The 9,851-nt window shown below is 41.3% G+C and overlaps 2 pseudogenes; both read left to right on the forward strand.

Moving 5' to 3' along the window:
- Positions 1-574: 574 nt before the first annotated feature.
- Positions 575-7,409, forward strand: LOC127194892 (uncharacterized; annotated as a pseudogene).
- A 262-nt stretch (positions 7,410-7,671) lies between these two features.
- LOC127194894 (peptidyl-prolyl cis-trans isomerase A-like) lies at positions 7,672-8,775 on the forward strand (annotated as a pseudogene).
- The last annotated feature ends 1,076 nt before the right edge of the window (positions 8,776-9,851 follow it).

A 9,851-nucleotide genomic window follows, 5' to 3' on the forward strand; every position in this document is an offset into this window, starting at 1 on the left:
TCAACTGTAAATCTAGGTGAGGAATGTTTTAAAATTGTATCAATATGTTCCAGGACCACTGTCCTTTCTCTCCTCGCTCCCTAGTCTCCCTTGCTCTCTGACTTGTTCTTAAACTGCACTGTGGGAGAGACTAAGCATGCTTCAGCAAAGTTCAGACCCATTGGGAAGATCAATTATTACACTGAAAGGCAGTTATAGCCAGAAATAAAGTTACCAACCCTCTGAGGTGGTCTGGATTTTCAGTTTCTAACATTCCTCAGGAAAATAAATGCAACCTCATCTTACCAACCCTGAAAAGGGCCATTGGTCAGCACGTTTGGTTTTAATGTTTTTATCTCCCCATGTGAGTGTGAAACCATGGAGACTGGTTATTTGGAAATACTTGTTTTAACTCCTACTTTTGTTTGGTATTCCCCTCCCCATTTTCTCTGTCCTCTAACATACACTTATAATAATATAGGGAGATATGTCTTGGTTTTCTTTCTCTGAAAAAAATCTTGACTAACAGTTTGGTACCAAGAGTGGGAAATCTACTGTGAGAAATTAAGATGTGGGACTAGCTGTTGGTGGGTAAATGTTGGAAGGGTTTGAAATACATGAGCATGAAGTAGAAATTGGAACAGTAAGCACAGGGCCACTGTCTCAGTGGGTTAGGGAAGTGGGTCATTGAACCAGCAATACTATTATTTGTAAGAGTTAACAGCATTTCCCTTCCCAGCTTTGTTTTAGGGAAGTGTGATAGATACTCTTTGTTGTCAACTTGACTACTTCTGAAATTAACTCCAACCCCCCCCCCCAAATGGAGGCACACCTGAGAGGGATTTTTTTTTTTTTTACTTTTCTTTATTTTATTTTATTTTATTACACATGTATAAGACAAACTACATACAGCAGGGAGAACCATGTGACAATCATGAGAATAATGAGTTCTATACATGTTACATTCATAGTGACTTGGCCATCTGTATTCATGAGAGGGACTTTTGCTTAATTTGAAGTAAAAAGAACCACTTCTAATCCAGATCTTTGAAGTAGGAGGACATGCCTTTAATTCAGATCTTTGATCTGGGAAAACCCATCCCTAATTTGAGCCACACCATTTTCTAGAAGCCTGTATGAGGGACATGGAAGAAGAAAGCGGTCTCCTTTTGCTTGCTTGCTCTATCCTATGCTAGCAAATCCATTACTTCCTTGGTTAGAGCCCACTTTTCCAGGATCCCAGGCACCCAGCCTCATGGCCTGTAGAGAAATTTTAATCCAGCAGCATGTCTACCCTAGCAAGGGATCTCATCCAAAGACTGAACAACTACTGTATTCTTGGGCTTTCTGTTCCTAGCCATCCATTGTTGGATTAGCTAGATCACAGCCTGAAGTCATTCTAATAACTCCCATATATAAATATATAAAATAAATAAAACAAAATTTTCTCTCTCTATATATTAATACACATATATGAGACACCTTCTGAAACAGTAACATATATTGAAATAAGTTACTGTTATGAAAACTATAATATATATGTAAATTTTTATGTAATATATTATACATACATATTTTGTAAGTTCTCTTATTTTAAAGAACCCCAATATACAGATTTTGATACCAAAATGGTCCTAGAATAATAGAAGTATAAGAAGGAATCTTTTAAGTATCTGGAATAAGCTTTCCAATTTACTAACACCTAGAGTTACCAAAGCTTCCTCAGTTATTGAAGCCTTTCCTGAGAGCTCAGAGAGTCCTGAAAGTCCACGGTATGAAGTATATTACAAACTTAAGGGGAGAAATGCATTTGATTATCCTGATTGATTATTTACCAATTGTGGGAAGCAACAGATTTTTTGGGGGGCTCTGTATATAAAAATTTTGACAGTTTCTGAGCTATAAGGAAAATAAGGATGCTGGTTGATGGCTCTTGGCATCTCTGAATATATTGACAAAAGATAAGAACAAGCCACGTGATAACATTAACCAACTTTTAGCATCTTGGAACACAGCAAAGAACACCAGTGAACACAGTGACAGTATTGACCAACTCCAGACACACATAAACAGTTTGAAGTTTTCTATGTGTGCCCTGAAGGAGAATCTTCCTCCTAGCCTCCACAGAGCCGAGCTGTGGAAAGCCAAACTGGAACCCTCGTTATATGGGCTGAATTACAGTGGAATTTTAAATTCCAGTCTCAGGGGGTGTTGGTGGTTAAAATAAGGAGACTAATTGGAAAAAATGGATTCCTATAACTTGGGATGGGGAAGTGTGGGAAGAGCCTATTGGAGCTGAGAACTTTGAGCCCCCAGATTCTCAAGGGTTTATCTCACTGGAAGTTTATCTTTTTACTGTCCCTTGAAATATTGCCCCTTTCACCCTTTTTTTTTCTGAGGAAATTAATCTTTCACTTTCTGCTAAACCAGCAGTGACTCCCTCTGAAGGAAATGAAGGCAAGATAATACTGATTTCCCTCAGGAATCACCAATAGTTGCCTCTAGACCTGTAACCAGACTTAAGGCAAAGCAGGCTTGTAGACAGGAGATAGATGGGTAGTCCATGAGGAGGTACACTACGCTACTAAAGAGCTTAATGAGTTTGCTAATTCATTCAGGCAGAAGTCTGGGGACTATGTGTGGGAACAGATTTTAAGGATGTTGAATAATTGTAGAAGGAACAAAAAACTGGATCAGGCTGAGTTTATTACTATGGGCCTTCTGAGTGGAGATTCTAGCTCTAATATAGAAGCTTGTACACTTAAAAAAAAGGTTTAAAAAACATCTTTGAAGCATTTTTCAAAAAATGGCCTACTGAAAAGGAGGTGGAGATACTGACATCCGTTGGCTTAGTGTTGCTGAAGGGATTTTAAGGCTCAGGGAAATTGGAATGCTATAGTGTGTACTCTTTAAAAAGCCACATTCTCTACAATGGGAAGACCCAGAAGAAATGCCCTTCACTAATCCTATAAGACACAAAGTGGCAAGAGGAACACCAGCACATTTGAAGAGCTTTGTTGTCGCCCTTTTCCTTGTGCCAGACTTGAGGGGTGTAGATGCCACTCAGCTGGATGAATTAAGTGCATTGGGCTTAACTGGGCCCTGAGGTAGTAGGCCAGGTGTCATCACCACACTACCAAAGGCAAGGTGATCATAATTATTGTGATGGGAACAGACAAAGCAATGCCCATAATGACCTAACTCATAATGGTCAGTACAGGCAAAGTGAATTTCATGGTGGCTTAAATTAAATGGACTTTTGGGACTAGTTAATCAATCATGGTGTTTCCAGGCATAAATAAAATAGATCAGAAGCCTACTGAATTTTTCTTTGATCTGTATACATGGAAAAATTCCCAAACAAACGAAAGAAGGGCTACTCTGGACTGTGGCAAAGAGTCTTGTCCGATGAATCAACTTTCAGACTTGAGCCAGTTTGCAGACCCAGAAATCTTTGAATGAAAGGACAGCCAGGTTCTCCTGAGGAAAGACCTTAATAAAATTCATAAAAGTTTAGGGTTCTCCATGGGACATCATCAGTCAACAACTCAACCAAATGTAACCCAGGCTGTTGCTAGGACAGAGGTTGGCCTTTGAAAACTTACAGCAGGGTCCCATTGCCACGGACAGCTACCGTACAGCTCATTGGGCACTGGCTCAAGCTGGTGCAGGCTTGGAGACTTCAACGCCATGTCCTAGTCTCTTTGGTGCTAGAAGGTACCAACAGAGATGCAGAAGACCCCCCCCCCCATCCATCCTGCCAGCAAGATGTGTTTGGGCAATGGTGATGCCAAACTTCGGGATTAGCTAACTAATGTTTGCCTTAGCTTGAGGCCCATTCCATAAAAGGGAGCCTGTGCTCTAGACAAACTGGATGGCCAGGACCCAGCAACCTAGGGCAGGAGCAACCATGACTAGAAAAAAAAAATCAATGAAATGATGACTTCTAGTGATATTGTGCCATACGTACAGATTGGTACCTTTTCTAGCCATCATCAGAGATGCTTCCTCTAGCAAGCGCAGGGTCTGCATAGGTCTTTACCAGGTCCTCTTCGTATATGTTATGGCTGTTAGCTTGGTTTTTTTGTGAGACTTCTAACAGTGGGAGCATGTGTATCTCTGAATCTTTTGCCTACTCTTGAGACTCTTTTCCTCCTACTGGGTTGCCTTGTATTATCGTCTCTTCATTCTTTTATGTTTGGATGTTGTGACATAGGGGCCTTCTTTTTCTTTTATGAAGAGAAAACAGAGGGGGAATGGATCTGGGGAGAATGGGGAAGACTAGGGAGAATGGAGGAAGGGGAAACTGTGGCTGGGATGTTTTGAATGAGAGAAGAATCTATTTTCAATACAAACAAGCAATAAAAAACAACATCAAAAAAGAAAGAAAGAAAGAAAAAATACCTTAAAGTTTTACTGTTAGCCTTTCCTCAGACCTTCCCTAGAGAGACCTACAGCTTTTTAGAAGGTTAATTGTACACTAGGGTAAAGGAAACAATAAGGGTCTGTTGGATCTTGGTTCTGAATTAACCCTGACTCTGGAAGATTCCAGGAAATATTGTGGCCCTTCATTTAAAGTAGGGGCTTATGGAGGTCAGGTGATTAGGGAGTTTTGGTTGAGGTCTGACTCACAACAGATCCAGTCAGTCCCCTAACTTATTCTACGGTTATTTCCCCAGTCACAGAATGAATAATTGGGACAGAAATAGAAGTTGACAGAATTCTCATATTGGCTCCCTGACCTGTGGAGTGAGGGTTAGTATGGATGGAAAGGCTAAATGGAAGCATTTAGAGTTGCCTCTGCCAAGGAAAATAGTGAATCAAACCAGTATCGCATCCTTGGAGGAACTGCAGAAGTTAGTGTCACCATCATGGACTTGAAAGATGCAGAGGTCCTGGTTCCCATCACCTCTCCCTTAAACTCTCCTATCTGGCCAGTGCAGAAGACAGATGGATCATGGAGAACGACAGCTGACTATGGAAAACTCAATCACGGAATGACTCCAATTGCATCTGCTCTACTGGAGTTTGTCTTCCTACTTGAGCAAATTAACACAACTCCTGGTACATGGTATTCAGCTACTCATCTAGAAAATGCTTTTTTTCCTCAGTACCTGTTCATAGGGACCACCCAAAGCAATTTGCTTTCAGTTGGCAAGGCCAGCAGTATACCTTTACAATTCTACCTCAAGGATATATTAACTCTCCTGTCCTATGTCATAACTTAGAAGGGATATTGATTATCTGTCTTTCCCACAAAATATCATAATGCTTCACTGTATTACTGGCATTATGCTGATTGGACCAAGTGAGCAGGAGGTAGCAATGACTTTGAATTCATTGGCAACACATATGAGAATAAGAAGATGGGAAATTAGTCCAACTAAAATTCAAGGGCCTTCTACCTCATGAAATTCTTATTCATTGGTCTGGGACACGTAGAGAAGTCCCTCCTAAGGGGAAGGATAAGTTGTTGCTCCCACCACCCTCCCACCACAGGAAAGAAGCACAATGTTCAGAGGGTCCACTTGGAATCTGGAGATAGCACATTTCTCACTTGGGTGTCTTACTCCAGCCCATATACCAAGTTACTTGGTAAGCTGCTAGGTTTGTGTGGGGCCTGGGAAAGGAGAAAGTGCTTCAAGAGGTCCAGGCTGCCGTACAGGATACTTTACCCCTTTGGACCATTGTGATCCAGCAGAGCTGATGTTATTTGATGTGTCAACAGCAGATAAGGATGCTGTTCAGGGCTTTCAGAAGGTCTGTACAGGTGAATCACTGAAGAGACCTTTGTTATTTTGGAGCAGGGCTCTACCATATGCAGACAACTATTCTCCCTTTGAAAGACAGATCTGGGCTTACTATAGACCTTAGTGGATAATTAGCCACTAAGTTAACATGTGACCTGAGATGCTCATCATGAGCTGGGTGTTATCTGACCCACCAAGTCATAAAGCAGGATGCGCACAGCAGCAGTCTGTAATCAAATGAAAGTAGTAAATCCATGATCAGGCCTAAGCAATTCCTAAAGGCATAAGCAAATTATGTGAAGAAGTTGTCCAAATGCCTATGGTTTCTACTGCTGTTACAATCTTCTGCCAAGAATTCACCTATAGCTTCTTAGGGTGTGTCCTGTGATGAGTTGAAAGATAAAGAAAGACTAGGGCCTGGTTTACTGATGGTTCTACATGTTACATAGGCATCACCCAGATGTAGACAGGGGTAGCATTGCAACACCTTTCTGGAACAACTCTGAAAGGCACAGATGAAGGGAAATCTTCATGGTGGGCAGAACTTCAGGCAGTCCACATGGCCATACAATTTGTTTGAAAAAGCAAATTGTCAGATGTGTAATTGCTCAGTCATCAATGGGCTGTAGCCAATTGATTGGCTGGATGGTCAGGGACTTAGAAAAAGCATGATTGGAAAGTTATTGAGAAAGACACAGGGAGAAATATGTGGATAGAGCTGTCGAAATGAGCAAAAAATGTGAAGATACTTGTGCCCCATGTAAACTCACATTAAAAGGGTGACCATCAGAGGAGGAGTTCAATAATCAAAAAGATAAAATGACACATTCCGTAGACAGCCTCCCCCCCCCCCCCGAGCCATTTCTGTCATTGCACAATGGACCCATGAAGAAAGTGGCCATGATGGCAGAGACAGAGGCTGTTTGTGGGCTGGGCAACATGGACTGCCACTCACCAAGGCTCACCTGGCTACAGCTGCTGCCGAGTGCCAGATAAGCCAACACCAGAGATCAACACTGAGCCCCTGATATGGTATCACTCCCCATGGTAATCAGCCAGTGACATGGTGGCCGGTTGGCTACACTGGATCGCTTCCTCTGTGGAAATGACAATGCTTTGTCCTTCCTGGAGTAGATACTTATTCTAGCTATGGATCTGTCTTTCTCGCATGTAATGCTTCTGCCAAAACCACCATCTGTGGATTGACAGAATGTCTTATCCACTGTCATGGTATTCCACACAGTATTGCTTCTGACCGAGGAACTCACTTCATAGCCAGAGTAGTGCGATAGTGGACCCAAGATCGTGGAATCCACTGGTCTTACCATGTTCCCCACTATCCAAAAGCAACTGGCCAGATAGAAAGATGGAATGGCCTTTTGAAGACACAGTTACAGTGCTAATTAAGTGGCAGCATCCTGGAAAGCTGGGACAGGGTTCTCCTGAAGGCTGTATTTGCTTTGAATGCAGTGTCCATTATACGGTATGGTTTCTCCTGTAGCTAGGGTCCATGAGTCCAGGAATTAGTGTGGAACGGGAATAATTCCACTCACTATCACCCCTAGTGACCCACTAGAAAAAGTTTTGCTTCTTGTTCCTTTGACCTTAAGTTCTGCTGGCCTGGGCTTGTTTCCAAAGGGGGGAGCCCTACTGCCAAGAGCCATAGTAAACATTGCATGAACTGGAAGCTCAGACTCCCCCATGGCCACTTTGAGTTTCTAATGCCTTTAAACCAACAGACTAAAGAAGGAATAACAGTGTTAGGAAGGGTGATCGATTCAGATTTCCAAGGGGAAATTGAATTGCTTCTTCACAATGGAGGTAAGAAAGTTTCTGCCTGGACTGCAGGAGATCCCTTAGGTTGTCTCTTGGTTATACCATGTCCTGTGATTAAAGTCTATGGGAAACTACAACAACTTAATCCAGGCAGGATGATAAGAAAATGGACCCATCAGGAGAGAAGGAATGGGTCACTCATTCAGGAAAAGAGGGAAGAACTGATGAGGCTCTTGCCAAGGATGGAGAAAACTCAGAATGGGTAGAAGAGGATGGTAATTATAAATACCAGGTAAGGCCATGTGACCAGTTACAGAAATGAGGATTATAAGTGACTTGAGTGTTTCTGTCATAATTTGTTATTAATGTGTTTGTACAGATATTTGTGTTTTCTTTTTCTTAATCTGTTTATCATGTGACGTAACATCAATTAAGAGAATATCACAGTTAAGTTTGAGATATTATAAAAGACTATCCCGGCTTTGCAGACATCATTGTCCCCCGCCATCTCTTGCTGCATCCATGTTCAACCCCATCATGCTCTTTTTTGGTTTGGTTTGGTTTGGTTTTATTATTAAAATTTTAAATATACATTTATATTATTATACATGTATAAAAATCCCTACCTATAGCAAGAAGAACCATGAAACAATCAGGAATTATATAAATGTTACATTCTTAGTACTTTGGCTATTTGTATTTGGCAGCTTTGAAGAAAACGTCATTCCTATCTCGGTGTGTCTAAAATTCTGAATGTAAATCAATATCTATCATTGTTGACATCACGGTTGGTGGTGAGCCCTTGGGCTGCATCTCCTTCGAGCTGTTTGCAGAAAAAGTTCCAAAGACAGCAGAAAACTTTGGTGCTCTGAGCACTGGAGGGAAAGGTTTTGGATATAAGGGTTCCTCTTTTCACAGAATTATTCCAGGATTTATGTGCCAGGGTGGTGACTTCACATGCCATAATGGCTCTGGCGGCAGGTCCATCTATGGGGAGAAATTTGAGGATGAGAACTTCATCCTGAAGCATACATTTCCTGGCATCTTGTCCATGGTAAATGCTGGACCAAACACAGATGGTTCCCAGTTTTTTTTTTTTTTTTTTTTATCTGCGCTGCCAAGACTGAGTGGCTGGATAGCTGGATGGCTGGATGTGGGCTTTGGGAAGGTAAAAGAAGGCATGAGCATCATGGAAACCGTGGAGTGTGTTGGGTCCAGGAATGGTAAGATCAGCAAGAAGATCACTGTTTCCGATTGTGGACAACTCTAATTCTTTTGACTTGTGGGCATCTTACCCACCAGACCATTCCTTCTGTAGCTCAGGAGAGGCCCCACTCCATCTGTTCTCAGTATCCCGTATCCCTGCTCTTGCTGAAGTTCTTTGGGTTCCATATTGTCCTCATTTCCCTCCAAGTTTAGCTTGATTGCAGAGTTAAGTTTATGATTATGAATAAAAAGTAAATAGGAAAAAAAGAATGTCCCTCAAGGGACATTGCCACTACGCTAAATTTAAAATCTGTTTGTAGTTTTATGAGGGATAGTTTTTTTTTTATCATATTAGGCATAATTATGACCTGATTAAATATATAAGGCATTTGTGGTTGTATACAGGATAGTTATGAAGTGCTTGGGTGTTATTATGATCTGGTGATTGTTTTCAATTTGAAATTAGTCACAACATACAGAGATATGATTGTATGTCAAGAGGCCAGAAGGGTGGACTTGTGATGGCTGTTCTTGGTTGTCAACTTGACTACACCTGAAATTAACTCAAACTCAAAGAATGGAGGCCACACCTGGAAGGGACTTTTGCTCAATTTGAAGTAGAACTGCTTCTAACCCAGATTTTTGATGTGGGAAGACATGTCTTTAATTCAGATCAGAGAAAACCCTCCTCTAACCTGGGCCACACCATTTGCTGGAAGCCTATATAAAGTATGTGGAAGAAGAACGCTGTCTCTATTTGCTTGATGCTTTCTCTTATGCTAGCAAGTGCACATTATTCCACTGGCATGACAGTTCACATCTTCAGGATTCCAGGGTATCTGAAAATCAGCCTCATGGACTGAGCCACTACTGGATTCCTAGACTGTTTGTTTAAAGCCTGACATTGTTAGATTAGCTGGACGACAGCCTGTAAGTCACTCGAGTAACTCCTATATATTCATATATAAAATAAATCTCTATGTATCATCTGTTTATTAATGTTTATAAGTTCTGTTACTTTAGAGAACCATGAATAATACAGGAAGGTTGTCTGAGGAAGTCTACCCAGGTTCTTAGTTTCTTCAGTAAAAGAACTTATAGGCGAGGTTAGCCTGCCAATAAATATTTTACTTAGAAGAT

This window comes from Acomys russatus, chromosome 10, assembly GCF_903995435.1.
Source record: "Acomys russatus chromosome 10, mAcoRus1.1, whole genome shotgun sequence".
NCBI classification, from domain to species: domain Eukaryota; kingdom Metazoa; phylum Chordata; class Mammalia; order Rodentia; family Muridae; genus Acomys; species Acomys russatus.